The sequence below is a fragment of the Anabrus simplex genome, chromosome 7, assembly GCF_040414725.1.
Source record: "Anabrus simplex isolate iqAnaSimp1 chromosome 7, ASM4041472v1, whole genome shotgun sequence".
NCBI classification, from domain to species: domain Eukaryota; kingdom Metazoa; phylum Arthropoda; class Insecta; order Orthoptera; family Tettigoniidae; genus Anabrus; species Anabrus simplex.
This window is the reverse complement of record NC_090271.1, coordinates 241,999,912-242,016,438: the sequence shown is the minus strand read 5'-3', so window position 1 is coordinate 242,016,438 and position 16,527 is coordinate 241,999,912. Positions and strand designations below refer to the sequence as shown.

The window sequence follows — 16,527 nt, the reverse complement described above, 5'->3', positions numbered from 1 at the left end:
TTTCTTATAGGTCATACACCTAATGTTTATACAGATCTCAAGGCTGAACCGTCATGCGGAATAGAAAATCATTCTTGCTCACTTAAACAATTTGCATTTTAACCCACAGCATTACTGCATAATGCCATTTAAAACGCAACACAGGTCGTACAGAATAATGAAAAAAGGATTAAGCCCTAGAAATAGCAATAATGACGCTTAAGGATGCTTTATCATTTAAGTTCAACAGTGATCTTCTAGACAAATAGTTTATACTATTGAATAACAAAGATGACGAAATAACTACGTTGTCTATGTTACAACAATGATCTTACAGCATAACTGATTAAGCACTAGAAAAAACAACGAAATTAGAGAGTAGAATGAACGTTTGAAATAATAATAAACACTGAGATAACATTACATACATACATTATCATTATAGACTGTTATGCCTTTCAGCGTTCAGTCTGCAAGCCTCTGTGAATTTACTAAACGTCGCCACAATCCTCGATTTTCAACTAGTGTTGTGGCCTCATTTAGTTCTATACCTCTTACCTTTAAATCGTTAGAAACCGAGTCTAACAATCGTCGTCTTGGTCTACATCTACTTCTCTTACCCTCCATAGCAGCGTCCATTATTCTCCTAGGTAACCTATCCTCCTCCATTCGCCTCACATGACCCCACCACCGAAGCCGGTTTATGCGTACAGCTTCATCCATCGAGTTCATTCCTAAATTAGCCTTTATCTTCTCATTCCGAGTACCATCCTGCCATTGTTCCTACCTGTTTGAACCAGCAATCATTCTTGCTACTTTCATGTCTGTTACTTCTAACTTATGAATAAGATATCCTGAGTCCACCCAGCTTTCGCTCCCGTAAAGCAAAGTTGGTCTGAAAACAGACCGATGTAATGATAGTTTCGTCTGGGAGCTGACTTCCTTCTTACAGAATACTGTTGATCGCAACTGCGAGCTCACTGCATTAGCTTTACTACACCTTGATTCAATCTCACTTACTATATTACCATCCTGGGAGAATACACAACCTAAATACTTGAAATTATCGACCTGTTCTAGCTTTGTATCACCAATCTGACATTCAATTCCATTGCATTTCTTACCTACTGACATCAGTTTAGTCTTCGAGAGGCTAATTTTCATACCATACTCATTGCACCTTTTTTCAAGTTCCAAGATATTACACTGCAGGCTTTCGGCACAATCTGCCATTAAGACCAAGTCGTCAGCATAGGCCAGACTGCTTATTACATTTCTACCTAACTGAATCCCTCCCTGCCATTTTATACTTTTCAGCAGATGGTCCATGTAAACTACGAACAGCAAAGGTGAAAGATTACAGCCTTGTCTAACCCCTGTAAGTACCCTGAACCAAGAACTCATTCTACCATCAATTCTCACTGAAGCCCAATTGTCAACATACATACCTTTGATTGATTTTAATAATCTACCTTTAATTCCATAGTCCCCCAGTATAGCGAACATCTTCTCCCTCGGTACCCTGTCGTATGCTTTCTCTAGATCTATGAAACATAAACACAACTGCCCTTTCCTCTCGTAGCATTTTTCAATTACCTGGCGCATACTGAAAATCTGATCCTGACAGCCTCTCTGTGGTCTGAAACCACACTGGGTTACATCCAACTTCCTCTCAACGACTGATCGCACCCTCCCTTCCAAGATGCCAGTGAATACTTTGCCTGATATACTAATCAATGAGATACCTCGATAGTTGTTGCAATCCCTCCTGTTCCCTTGCTTATAGATAGGTGCAATTACTGCTTTTGTCCAATCTGAAGGTACCTTACCAACACTCCATGCTAATTTTACTACTCTTTGAAGCCATTTCATCCCTGCCTTCCCACTATACTTCACCATTTCAGGTCTAATTTCATCTATTCCTGCTGCTTTATGACAATGGAGTTTATTGACCATCCTTTCCACTTCCTCTAGCATAATTTCACCAACATCATTTTCCTCCTCCTCATGAGCTTGGCTGTTCGCAACACCACAAGAATGATTTCCTTTTAGATTGAGAAGATGTTCAAAATATTTCCTCCACCTCTCCAGTGATTCCCTGGGATCTATTATGAGTTCACCTGAATTACTCAAAACACTGTTCATTTCCTTTTTCCCTCCCTTCCTAAGATTCTTTATTACTGTCCAGAAAGGTTTCCCTGCTGCTTGACCTAGCCTTTCCAGGTTGTTACCAAAATCTTCCCATGACTTCTTTTTGGATTCAACAACTATTTGTTTCGCTCTGTTTCTTTCATCTACGTACAATTCCCTGTCTGCCTCGGCCCTTGTTTGGAGCCATTTCTGATAAGCCTTCTTTTTACGTTTACAGGCTGCTCTCACTTCATCATTCCACCAAGATGTTCGCCTTTTCCCATCTTTACACACAGTTGTTCCTAGGCATTCCCTTGCTGTTCCTACTACAGCATCCCTGTATGCCACCCATTCACTTTCTGTATCCTGAACCTGCTTACTGTCTACTGTTTGAAACTTCCCACTAATCATATCCATGTACTTCTGTCTAATTTCCTCGTCCTGGAGATTTTCTACCCTTATTCGTTTGCAGACAGATTTCACTTTCTCCACCCTAGGCCTAGAGATACTACAGATCAGATTTCCTGAATTCGAAGTCTGTTAAGATATAGTCTATTATGGATCTGGTACCCCTAGCCTCCCATGTGTAGCGGTGAATAGCCTTATGCTTGAAGAATGTATTCGTAACAGCTAAACCCATACTAGCACAGAAGTCCAGCAAACGATTCCCATTCCCATTAGCTTCCATATCTTCCCCACATTTACCAATCACCCTTTCGTATCCTTCAGTTCTATTCCCAACTCTCGCATTGAAATCGCCCATTAGCACTATTCTATCGTTGCTGTTGACCCTGACCACGATGTCACTCAATGCTTCATAAAACTTGTCCACTTCATCCTCATCTGCACCCTCACATGGTGAATACACGGACACAATTCTAGTCCTAATTCCTGCAACTGACAAATCTATCCACATCATTCGCTCATTCACGTGCCTAACAGACACTATGTTGCGTGCAATGGTATTCCTGATAAAGAGCCCTACCCCAGACTCTGCCCTTCCCTTTCTAACCCCCGTCAAGTACACTTTATAATCTCCTATCTCTTCCTCATTATCTCCCCTTACCCTAATATCACTTACTCCTAGCACATCCAAATGCATCCTCTTTGCAGACTCAGCTAGTTCTACTTTCTTTCTTCCATAAGCCCCATTAATATTGATAGCTCCCCATCGAATTCCATTTCGTTCGCCAAGTTGTTTCCAAGGAGTCCCTCGCCTATCAAATGGGAGTGGGACTCCGATACTCCCATAGGTCCGAGGCTTGCTTAAAGTGTTCTGAGCTCGGTAAATTCATGAAGCAGGATGCTGCCCTACTTGCACATAGTCCAAGTGAGGATCTCTCCTCTAACGGGTTAGGGACCACCGGTGAATTGTATAGTCCTAGCCGCCTGAGCACAAGGAGGGCCACGACTCAGAATATGTCCGAGATGCCCACTCCTATTCCATAGCAACTGGTATCCCGACTCTCAGGACCACTTACTAGGCCACTCAGCCGTTGCCAATGGTTCACGAACTAGGACGTGACTACAGTAATCCACAAACATATAATAATAATAATAATAATAATAATAATAATAATAATAATAATAATAATAATAATAATAATAATAATAATAATAATAATAATAATAATAATAATAATAATAATAAACATATACCGAGCGAGTTGGCCGCGTGGTTAGGAACACGTAACTGTTTGTTTGCATACGGGAAATGGTGGATTCGCATACCACCGTCCGCAGCCCATGGTTTTCCGAGGTTTCCCATTTTCACACCAGGTAAATGTTGGGGCTGTACCTTAATACAGTAAGTCCACGAACACTACTTACCCTTTAGCATCCTTTGGTCACCGAAAACCTTCGATGTGTTAGTACGACGTTATACCACTAGAAAAATGTGGTTAATAATAATAATAATAATAATAATAATAATAATAATAATAATAGTAATAATAATAATAATAATAATAATGTTGGTTTTAACCCGCGAGAGGTCGCGTGCCGAGTGTAACGCCAGGAGTCGCGTACGGTCGTTTCGACCGGAAATCAATAAAACACCAAACGCTTACTTAATACGCTATTTATTGTTACAATAATATAAGATAATACTATTTAAACAGAGACAAACACTTCTAACATAATAATTATGAGATTGCTTTTGCTGATGAAACTGAAAATAAAACTTCAATTTCTGTTTATGGAAAATACTTTTAAAACGATGTTTAGTTTCATTTAACACACATCTAGACAATGATTCTTCTCAACAATGAATGATAAAAGCGTTCTTTCCGCATTATAAATAAGTCTATGCCATGAGTCGCATGTGGTTGAATAGAACGGGGACAGGTAACGTAGGGAGTCGCGTGTGAACGAAACGACCGGATAGCCAGCTTGTCATTCACTGAAGGAGTGGAGAGGGATAACGGTGGTGTGACAGAAGTGTGGACGAGTCCATTGAAAGGTACTGAGGCGTAGGAAGTATAATAGACCGTGTTCGCGGAAGGATTGATCCAAATACACAGAAATGGTTGAAACGACCGGACGCGACCTCTCACGGGTTAAGTGTTACTAACTACTTTTACGGTTCACGAGACTGGAGCACTGAGCTGAGAAAGAACCAGCCAGTGCTCTGCCATCTGGGCTGCTCTATCCGTCTAAACTAGAGTACAGAACAGTAATTTCAATAAACAAAACTGAGTTGTTCTATCTGTTGACTCGGAGATCTTATAACATAGTATGTGGGTGCGTCGGAATCACGAAGTTATTGTGTAAGGACTGATCTTGTCAACATTTTCTGAGCCACATGTTATTAACTTTGAGAATTCCAAGGAATTTTTATTTGACACCTATCATTAGCCCTACGATGGGTGTTATGAGGGAGGATTGTGCTAAAACGACAACTCAGCCACGTCACCAGCACCACGAGTAGCTGAAGCATTCTGCAAGGAAGTTAATTAACGGTAAATCCTTGGCTAGTATGTGGGGATCCAATTGTTTGTACATTCAACAATGCGCTCGGTTTATCAAGCATCGTATCAACAAAGCCAGTTACGCCAGCTTGATCAACGTGATCTTTCCATCAAGATAAGCTGCGTGGTCCGTAACACTGAAACCAAAATGAGAGGGACTTGTCATATGACTATGAACTTCCTCCGGCAATGGAACAAGCAAGCAGACCTGAATGATAATTTTGGACCTGTGGTGCTTAAACCCGTTCTGACGTCACGCTTACGAGTCCCGCAGCCGCACAGGTTACATGCATGAAGAAGAGTAGAAATGATCCATAATTTGGAACATTCCCTTCTTCAGAAGAAACCCTTCAATTCGAAGGTCATTCATCTGTTACCTAATTAGTAAAGGAAGCTGTTGTAGAAGGTGAATGTCCCGCTATGTGTGAAGGAGTGTATTCGCTAGTGCACGGAGACAAACCCCATGCTGTTTTAAAAATCCGCAGCCCGGCCGAGAATCGAACTCGGAACACTCTGATTATTCATTCGAGGAGCAGGACCATTCGTCATGTAACTTCTGCTGTAATTGGCCTTAGTCTTCTTCTTTTTTTTTGTACAATTTGTTTTACGTCGCACCGACGCAGACAGGTTTAGGGCGGTGATAGGGTAGCGAAGGGCTAGGAGTGGGAAGGAAGCAACCGTAGCCTTAATTAAAGTACAGCCCCAGCATTTGCCTGACGTGAAAATGGGAAACCAACGAAAACCATCTCTATGGCTGGCGACAGCGAGGTTCAAACCCACGATCTCCCGAATGCAAGCTGATGGTTAAGTGACTCAAATCGCGCAGACAATTGCTCGGTTGTAAGATTTTCTACTGAATGGTACAAATCCTTTTTACATTTTTATTTTATTTAATTGTGAACATAACAGGTCATGGAGTCCCAATTACAATGTCCACATTTATTGTGAAAATAACAGGTTATGAGTCAAATTACAATGTCCACGACAATTGTTACTTAGACGTTAAAAATACAAATTAAAAAACAATGTATAGCTAGAATAGGGGCTGCCTGGCCGAGGCGGTAAAGGCGTGCTCGGTTCGCCCGGAAGGACGTGGGTTCGAATCCCCATCCGGAAGTCGTAAAATATAAGAAACGAGATTTCCACTTCCGGAGGTGCATATGGCCCTGAGGTTCACTCAGCCTACACCAAAAATGAGTACCAGGTTAATTCCTGGGGGCAAAGGCGGCCGCGCGTAGAACTAACCACTCTACCCCATCACGTGCCGAGGTAAACAATGGTGGAAGCCTTTACCTTCCACTCCTCCAAGGGCCTTAATGGCCTGTACGGAGGTGACTTTGCTTTTTTGCTTTTTTGTATAGCTAGAATAATCTTAAAAATGAAATCTAGTGACACACATGTCACATTATTAGAAAAAAGTCATTAAGGATAATATAACTCATATTACATTACAGTACTAATTAATTCTATTTAAGATAAGTATAATACTTAAGACAATTCTTATAACAGAATTTTCACTCGGAATCTAATAAATTTCATAATATGGTTTACAAAATGTATACTAGTTTTTCTTTTATCATTTCTTCAAAATCTATTAAATTATGTTCAGAAGAAGCACAGTGTTACATGACGAAGTGAATGTAGCTTCTGTCATACTAAAAAAAATCAACGTAGGAATGAATATTATTGTTAATTGGGGAGTTCTTATGGATTTTTAGTTTCTGTGACGCATAGAACGTTATTCACTGCAACCTATTTGAGTCATCAATTTTGTAATTAGTTATTTTATACAGGAAAGTCAAATCTTTGCAATTTCGTCTGCGGCGCGCGCTATTTACACCATGTTCCTTCAGTATACTTGAATAATTTATAAAGGTTGGGTAATTTCCTGTGATTTTATATCATGAATTTTAATATTATGGGATTAGTCGATATGAAGTGAATTAAAAAATATTCACATTTTCGTCCTCGAGTAATTTTGTCCCTAAAGGGCTAGAAGAGAAACGAGAATTGATCAAGGAAGTTTGGATAGGAAAGAGGAAAGGGAGGAGCCTGCACAAGTAAGTGGAAGCAATGCTAAAGTCAGTCAGGGGCCCCATGATCACCAACCCAGGAGATCGTACGACAGACAGCGGAATTCCATGGATGTATTTTACCGCCTTCAGCCACAGGGGAGAGAATCACTACTACAAAGACCGGTCTTCACCCCTCTTTTCATCCCTCACTATAACAGGGGTGTCCAGCCAACCGTTTTTGCGTATTGCAAAACTTTCCTAGTGCCCTTTGTACTACTACTACTGCTATGAAATGTTTACATTCCTCCCCTGATGGGGGAGATATGCTTCCTAGACGATGACGCCGTCTCTCAGGTCAGGAGATTTGTATCGGAGAAGATGTGCGGTGAAGGTGAGAGGGTTGGCGGCCGTGGACTACACTAGGAACTGTTCCGGCATTCGTCTTAGTGCAGGAGAATGGAACCATGGAAAACAAGGACAGTCGACGGTGGGGACCAGCCCCTCTCCGTCTCCCGAATACAGAGGCGTAGAGCCACGTGCCACCCCTCCTCTGCTCGATTGGCCGGTCGGAGTACAGAGCTGCCGGACTACGGACCAGCCGTGGCCGCTTGCGAGCCGAGACCCACTCTGCTTCCACCGACCGAGAATAATAGGTGACGATAGATGCGCTCAGTTTCTAAGTTTTAAAATTAAAATTTTTAAATTTTAAAAATCTAGACGAATCCGCAATGTTAGGGGCAAATGGAGGATCACGAAACCCCTAGTTCACTCACAGAAGCTTTCAGACTGAACGCTAAAAGGCATAACAAACTATAACGAAATCGCATAGTTACTAAAGATAACACGAACCTTCGTGCATGATTAGAAGAAGGAGAAACATCTAGAAGTATGTAAGCGGGTAGGATTTATTTTTCAAATGGTTGGCAGCACTTCACACGGAAGAAATAATAATAATAATAATAATAATAATAATAATAATAATAATAATAATAGTAATAATAATAATAATATTTGCTCTACATCCCACTAACTACTTCTACGGTCTTTCGGAGACGCCGAGGTGCCGGAATTTAGTCCCGCAGGAGTTAGTTTACGTGCCAGTAAATCTACCGATACGAGGCTCTCATATTTGAGCACCTTCAAATACCACCGGACTGAGCCAGGATCGAACCTGCCAAGTTGGGGTCGGAAGGCCAGCGCCTCAACCGTCTGAGCCACTCAGCCCGGCGGGAAGAAATATTTGAATGTCCTCCAGAACAGGAGAGAGTTCAATATTTGCACTAAAATCACATGCAGTAAAAGCATGAAATTCGGATTCTTGCACTGCTAAGAAAAAATCATACTGTTGCCGGTAAATCTGCTCATTTTCAAATAAACTAAAAGGGCGGTTTGGAATTTGGTGTAGGTTTTTGTTTAAACTAGAGGATGAAATTAATTCGTCCTATTATGCTTTCGAGTCGTGCGGTGGTATGATAAAGGACTCAATCATAGCATGTTATGGGAACTGATAAATGGTGCATCAAACTCTTCTACAGTTTCTTAGGTGTCACTATTGTGAACACCTGGATTTGATATCAACGAGTTAGTACCTGGTTGGGTATTCAAAATATCATGACACTAGCATCATCAACATCTATGAAGTGAGGCTATCAGTCACTCCAAAACGAGAATGGCTAAGTTCTGAAGTTGAAGAAGAGCCCATAAAGAAGAAGGCTCCAGTAGCAGTTTGCCCTCCACAACCAGTCCATCGAAATGGTTTGGAATGCTAGCTAATTCATAAAGACACTCCACAACAGTAAATTTCCCTCATGCAAGGGCAAAACCCTGATATTTTGTGAAAAGCGTGATTTAGCACTGTGTATCACAAACAAAAAAGAATTCTTTAAAGGATTTCACCTCAAGTGAGCGAAAAGAAAATTGGAATTGAACTTTCGAAAGAAATATTACCGAGCGTTTGTCGTCAGTGCATGGTGGAGTAGTGAAGGTTCAAACTGGAGTTTAGATGTGTGAAATGAGGAGGTGAAGCGTAGCTGAGATGTTAGGAGATGTTACATAGGGAGGTGGTGAGAAGAGGTGATGGGATGAAGGAGGACGTTGGATGAAGGGGTGGACTGACTTTGGGGCTTGAGGTCGATAGGCGGGGGGGGGGGGGGAGTTCGGGGTTGATGACATGAGGTGTATGAGGGTCTGGGAGGGGAGTGGGAGGGTTCCACGGTGAGTTGTCGACCATAGAGGCGTGCGCCGTTGGTGATGAGGCGTTGGACTTCCTCTTCAGTTTGCAGGTGAAGACGAACTAAATATGTTGGTCCCGAGATATTCCAGGGGCGGAAGGCTCGCCGGACAGGGATACCTTCGTGGTTGAGCTCGTGGATGACGTCTCTGTCAGAAATGAGGGGATCCACGCTGCGGAGGACACAACTATACATGATGTTGCGGGCTGGTTGTAGCTGTGGCAATGGTGATTGTTGTGCGGCATCTGCTTGAGGCGGTGGCTACGTTGCTGGTGGCGTCGTAGAGCTTTCTTCGGCGGTGGTTGGCGAGTGGTTAAAGTAGCAGGGAGGGATGTAAAGAAAACTGGGTGGATCAGGGTATGTTGGCTGAGGAAGTGTCGAAGTAACAAGCGGTGACGGGTGGAAGTACGTAACAGTGGTGATAGGAATGGGAAGAAAGGTAAGAGCAGAGGTCGTGATTGCGGCGGTGGTGGTGGTGGTGGTCATGATTGGGAGGCTAACTTCCAGTGCGAAGTCGGCCTATATGCTTTATTAGGTCGGTGGGGAGCTGACAGTAGAGATGAAGAGCCACCCAGCCGATCAAAAGTGAAGAATTGCGTCGGAGGTCGGAGGCGTCCAGTTGCAAAGAGAGGGATATCGCTTGTGAATAAAATGACCTTGTCCTTGAGATGTTGCATTTATTCCGGCAGTGTTTGTACGTTAAATTTGAAACAATAATGATCACGACATGTATGAAGCTGGATTAATGCTTTGCAGGTACAATGAAGGAGTTGCTTAGCTACTGTATAACCTGTGATGCGAGAGATGGAAATTTCGAACGAACATTTGAGAGTTCTGAACGTAGTTCCATCATAGCTTTATATCCACACGCAGAAAATGCCATGGCTGTAATTTTCTAAGCCACCGCTACTACCTTCCCAGCCCATCTTCTCTGCGGTAGAATTACAGTGAAGAGGGAGCAAGAAGTCCAGATGCTCCAGTCTTAGTCGTATCAAGCACACATATTCTAAGTTCTTTAAATAACGTGTAAGTACGTTATAGAGTATAGACTCTTATGCGCTTGAGCCTTCAGTTTGCGGGCCTCAGGTTTTGTTTCTATGAACAAGTGGATTAACATCAATTAAGAGACAAAAAGCGGAGGATCGACACTTCCAAGAATGCTGGTATCAGCAAAGAGCGACGAAGAAGAAAGTGAGAAAGCCAGCAGAAGTAAGCTAGAGCCCCGCTCCCACTATTTAAACTGTGTAGCACTTCATGGGGAGCCTTAGTATTATCTGCGCACTTTTTAGCGATAGATTTACACCCTAGTGCTGAATCGGTCGACTTCGGTTATCTCAAGATTGGTATTGGCAACTTTTGAAACACAAACTAAGAATCGCTTATGATCGCTGTGCGACAGCTGGCGTACACTTTACGTACTCGTACTGTTGTTGTTTACACAGCAAAGCCATATTCGTCATGGCCAAACTATAGAATTCATGCAAGGAACAAGTTTCGCATCGAGAAATGTTATATAGGATTGTGTGTGTGACACAGTTGTTGGCGTAAGATAATAAAGGTTTAGAAAATTATATCGATCGATCATATTATCGTTTCAATTCAGATTTCATTTCCATTCAGTTGGCAGTATTAACGGAACCGGCAGTGCTCCCTCCTTACTCCTCAACCCAGTACAAAAATCTATCACTAAAAAGTGCGCGTACAATATACACACTCCTCTCCGTATGGCCACACCCAGCTCAACAGCGCAATGCGTCACATCTCAAGCTACTTCAACTTACTGACTGCTGGTTTTGTCCCACATTGCCCCGCCAACTTTCCGCCGCTGAAGGGCTCTTACCCTAGAGTCTGTCAAGACTATGTCAAACCCAGGACTTCCTATCGATTTAACAGCGGAATGGGGACAGCAATGGCGCATGCAGTTCCAAAGTGGCCCAAGTTCTTTGATCCAACTCATGTTCGGACTAGTTCTGAACTCCCAAGAAGAACGTGGACGACCATCAACATGTACCGCAACAATTGCCTTCATATTACAGCTGTAGGGTTGCAAGTACTATCCAGGATACGGACAGTTCCCGATCGTTTCGCCTCTTATGACAGGCAGGAGACTGTACTGTCGTCATACATCACACGTACCGTGGTAGCAGCGAGAATATTGCCACACGTTGTCCAGTCGGATAAAGGTAGGAGAGTGGTGCATGTAAGTGGAAGCGATATCAGACTTTGATTGCAAATTCACGCTCTCCAGTTCATAGTTCCTGGAACTACTCGCCTCGAAAGACATCCAGTCAAAACAAAACATCTTCCTTTCTCTGGTGCTAAAAACCTCTGACTGGAATGTGAACCGTTAACTACTTGGTGCTACGTGCGCTTCACTGAGCACAGATTGCTGAGACCACTTCGCTCGTGCTCTCAGAATTACGCTGAATTAGTGGAACTAGTTCACTGTCATTCATGGAGAGATATAATGCAAATGAATAAAGCAGTTAATAATAATAATAATAATAATAATAATAATAATAATAATAATAATAATAATAATAATAATAATAATAATAATAATAATAAGGGATTAAAGACCTGCAGGAACTGGAAATAATGGGAAGAGACATCAAAGACCTATCACCTGCCAGAAGGTAGTTCCACAAGAAATAGGATGAAGGAAATAATACTCTGGATGTGTTTTGTGCGCCCACGCACAGCGGGGATAACTGACACAAGTTTTAATAATTTTATAGGTACAAATCTCTCATTTTCGCAACATTTTCACGCTTCTTTCCAGCCAGGTGGAGTGAATGTTTGCAGGTAAGGAGTACACCATTCGAAGCATCCTTCAGCTCACTTTAGGCCGGTTGCACACCAGTACGATGCGATTTATATCGTAAGTCGTAAACGGTACGCGATAGTTATCTTAAGATAACTTCGCTACACACCAAAGCGATTCGATCTCTACTACAAGGCCCACTTTCCGTAGTTTCTATAATGAGCTCGTCAAGTGAAGTTGGCATTTCGAGATGTAGACTATTGGTATTTACAAACCAGAAGCATGAAGAGACGAAAGTACCGGGTGCATCCGTATAATGTAATTTGAAATGCGACACAGCACTATACAAGCCACGTTACAACAATACATGTTGTCATTTACCCGTGTCTTTTAATTCAGTCTCAATGGTTTTTCATGACAAACCTGCCACTTCACTTTTACTATAGGATTTTAGTGTGTAATTCCACAAACACGGAATTTTCTCCACTAGTTTGATGAATGAAATAAAGAACGACGCGTCTTCCTTTCCAGTTGCCATCTAGTGGTATCATGCGATAATAATCGCCAAGACACCAGTAGCGCGAGTCTCTACGTATCGTAAAATAAATATCGTTATTGTGCTGGTGAGCAACTGTTTAGTAATTTCAGTATAGTTTGCACGGGCAAGAGAAAAGTCTATCTTATAACTAATTGACGTACCCGTGCTTCGCTACGGAATTCTACATTGTATACAGAATTCTAAGTAGTGTACATGTTGTGAATAAGATTTTATTAAATTACATAGCTCTTGGCGTTACTGGAGAAACACGACGGGGAGGGTGCCATACTCGTTTCTCATGTGAAGAGCGGGTTAGGGAAGTTCAACTGTATTGGCAGGCCGCCTTTCCTACTGCCGGTCACAATGGAGTTGGAGTGTTCTTATTATAACGACAGGCCACCTTGCCTGCTGCCAGTCACAATGGAGTTGGAGTGTTCTTATTATGATGGCAGGCCACCTTGCCTACTGCCAGTCACAATGGAGTTGGAGTGTTTTTATTATGATGGCAGGCCACCTTGCCTACTGCCAGTCACAATGGAGTTGGACTGTTCTTATTATGATGGCAGGCCACCTTGCCTACTGCCAGTCACAATGGAGTTGGAGTGTTCTTATTATACCGGTAGGCCACCTTGCCTGCTGCCAGTCAGAATGGAGTTGGAGTGTTCTTATTATGATGGCAGGCCGCCTTGCCTACTGCCAGTCACAATGGAGTTGGGGTGTTCTTATTATGATGGCAGGCCGCCTTGCCTACTGCCGGTCACAATGGTGTTGGAGTGTTTTTATTGTAATGGCAGGCCAGCTTGCCTACTGTCGCAATTAGGGTGACCAACCGTTCTGAATTTTGCGGGACGTCCCGCATTTGAAGGTACAGTATTTTATAAATGTTCGTTTTCTGTCTGAGCAAATTTTCGTGTGATTGTCTTCGGTACGAATTATCACAATACTCAACTGTTCTGCCATCTAGCTTCAACTAAACATAGCGTAACCATTGCCAACAGTACGATCTTTGAATGTGCAAGGAAGCAGGTCACAGCATTTTTGGAGAAGCGTCCCGAATGTACCTTCCAACTTTCGAGTTACTGTTAGTCTGTGGCCATTCTGTAGCACGAAGTGCATCAACATAGACGTCTTGTATCAACTGGCGCTTTTCTTTACGTTTTTGTGATTTTTTGAATTGGATTCGACGTCGGATAGTGATGATTGTGCTTCTACCACGTCACAAAATAGAAAGCAATCATTTAAATCCGAGAAGGCAAAAGGGAACTATAAACGCGTATGCAAAGTGGGAAACCAACACGCCATACTTATCTCTCGATCGAAGTAACGTCCAGAAGGCGCTTTGTAAACTTTGCAAGATGTTCAGTATATGGATGAAGGTTCTTCAGCCCAAAGACTGGAAAAGAAATTGTACAATAAATACGAATGAATTTTTTTTTCTATGTCAGCGCTCCTCAAGCGCCTAAAATCTCAACGCGTACAAAACGAGGCGCAAAGGTTCTGCGCACCGTGCATCGATCCGACTCGGCTCGGTTTGGACCAGCGTTTTGTCTCGAGGCAACTCGGCTAAGCTCGGCTCAAATCAGCTCTGATGGTGGAGCGCTGCAGAGCGAGTGAGGAAGGGGGAGACAGGCGGAGCGAGCGAGACAGCAATAGGGAAAGAGAGAGATAGAGCTATTGTTCAAACTCGAGGAGTGGGGGTTTACACTCTGGCCAACCTAGCGAAGTCGTCTTATACACCTTGCACCGCGCAATGCACCGGTGCATGCACCCTGAGAGGCCCTGTTGTATGTTATTATTTCATTAAGAGTACTCTTGATCAAAAAAGAAGGAATGAGGCAACACAATGCTTTTGGAAATGTTAACATTTTTATCGTCCGCCTCTGTGGTGTAGTGGTTAGCGTGATTAGCTGCCACCCCCGGAGGACCGGGTTCGATTCCCGGCTCTGCCACGAAATTTGAAAAGTGGTACGAGGGCTGGAACGGGGTCCACTCAGCCTCGGGAGGTCAACTGAGTAGAGGTGGGTTCGATTCCCACCTCAGCCATCCTGGAAGTGGTTTTCCGTGGTTTCCCACTTCTCCTCCAGGCGAATGCCGGGATGGTACCTAACTTAAGGCCACGGCCGCTTCCTTCCCTCTTCCTTGCCTATCCCTTCCAATCTTCCCATCCGTCCACAAGGCCCCTGTTCAGCATAGCAGGTGAGGCCGCCTGGGCAATGTACTGGTCATGCTCCCCAGTTGTATCCCCCGACCAAGAGTCTGAAGCTCCAGGACACTGCCCTTGAGGCGGTAGAGGTGGGATCCCTCGCTAAGTCCGAGGGAAAAACCGAACCTGGAGGGTAAACAGATGATGATGATGATGATGATAACATTTTTATCATTTTAAATTACTGCTTAAAATGTAGCTGTCCTCCAAAATTGTGGAATGTTTCCCTTTTCTGAATGTCTGGTCCCTCATTCCTTCCCTCAGCAGTCGCAAAAGAGTTGGGCAGTTTTCATTATAACGGTAGACACTCGCCGTGCACCTGTCTTTTTATAACCTCAGAAAGACTCCCTCTGTACTTTTCGCGAAGTCTTAAAGGATCTGCCAATGGACAGAAATCCACTGTGACAGCAAAATTAACGTAATAAAGCTGTTTTTAAAAAATCCGTATCTGCGTTAGTTACATGATGGCAGTGGACAACAGCAGATGGAGCAGCGGCGGTCCGAAGCGTAGGAGACGACGTACAGTAAATACAGGCATTTTCTTGTAGACGGTAGTAGGGGAGCGTTACACTGCGTAAGTACAAATTAAAAGGATAGGTCGGTCATACTAGTGGCTGAGGTGAATGGAGGAAATAATCTGATTCGCAGCAAGAGTGAATAAGACATAAAATACTGGTGTGCAGCCCGCCTTAGTCTACTCTGATCTGACGTCTCCAGTCATGTTACAGAATACTCACTTCACAAAGAAACACAGTTTGAAGGTGTGCACGACCGCACGCGTTGCAGTAGCCGCATGGGTTTACTTCAATACATGGATAGTACTTACACATTTCAGTGGAGACTTCGCACATCTAGCGCAGTTTTCCATCGCGCCCAACTTTAATGTAGTTAGAGTATAAATGTGAAGTGAACCGTTGTGTAGCAACACACTTACCATTGCCGGTTGGTGAGATGACAATGATAGTCTACTAACAACTGCTTGTTACTTCTGTGTCGAATAGGCGCGTCGCGAGCACCTCAACAACTAGCAGTCCTCCGTGACTGACTCCGGGGCCAGGTGCACAATTGCTCATCATTCAGGCTCAAATTTCTGTTTCCCGAAAGCTCTAGAAATATGCGTGCACTTAGACCCTAAAAGATACGAAAATATAACATAAAAACTTGGAAATATGACGGAAAAGAAATTAAATATCGTCCGAAAATTGCTTAGAAGAGATTTTTAATTCTTCATTCTGTATCAGAAAAGGTTGTAGAATACTAACTTACCTTATTGACAACAAAAGACGACTCTTCACGCTAAATGTAATTATTTTACCAGCGAAAACAAGAAAAAGCATTTAAATGAATTCACAATTCATTGTAAAGAAGATGAAAGTATTCTGAGAGGAAAGTGTCCAACGCCTGTCCTCCGTACAGCTTGTTTTCATAGTCTCTGATTGGCCGCGCATAGCTGTGAGCTTGCATGCGGGAGATGGTGGGTTCGAATCCTAGCGTCGGCAGCTCTGAATATGGTTTTCCGTGGTTTCCCATTTTCACAGCAGGTAAATGCTCTGGCTGTACCTGAATTAACGCAACGGCTGCTACCTTCCCGTGGCCGAAATCCTTCGATGTGTTCCAGCGACGTGAGACCACTAGCAAAAAAAAAAAAAAAAAAAAGGTCACTGACTGCTTACAATTATTATCTGCCAACAACGGGCG

General features: G+C 43.0%; 1 protein-coding gene across 1 annotated transcript in view; it reads right to left on the bottom strand.

Annotated features, from left to right (window-relative positions):
• The window catches only part of snu (snustorr), a 416,698-nt gene that overhangs the window by 183,056 nt on the left and 217,115 nt on the right, over positions 1–16,527 (bottom strand). The gene's annotated exons all lie outside the window — the stretch shown is intronic.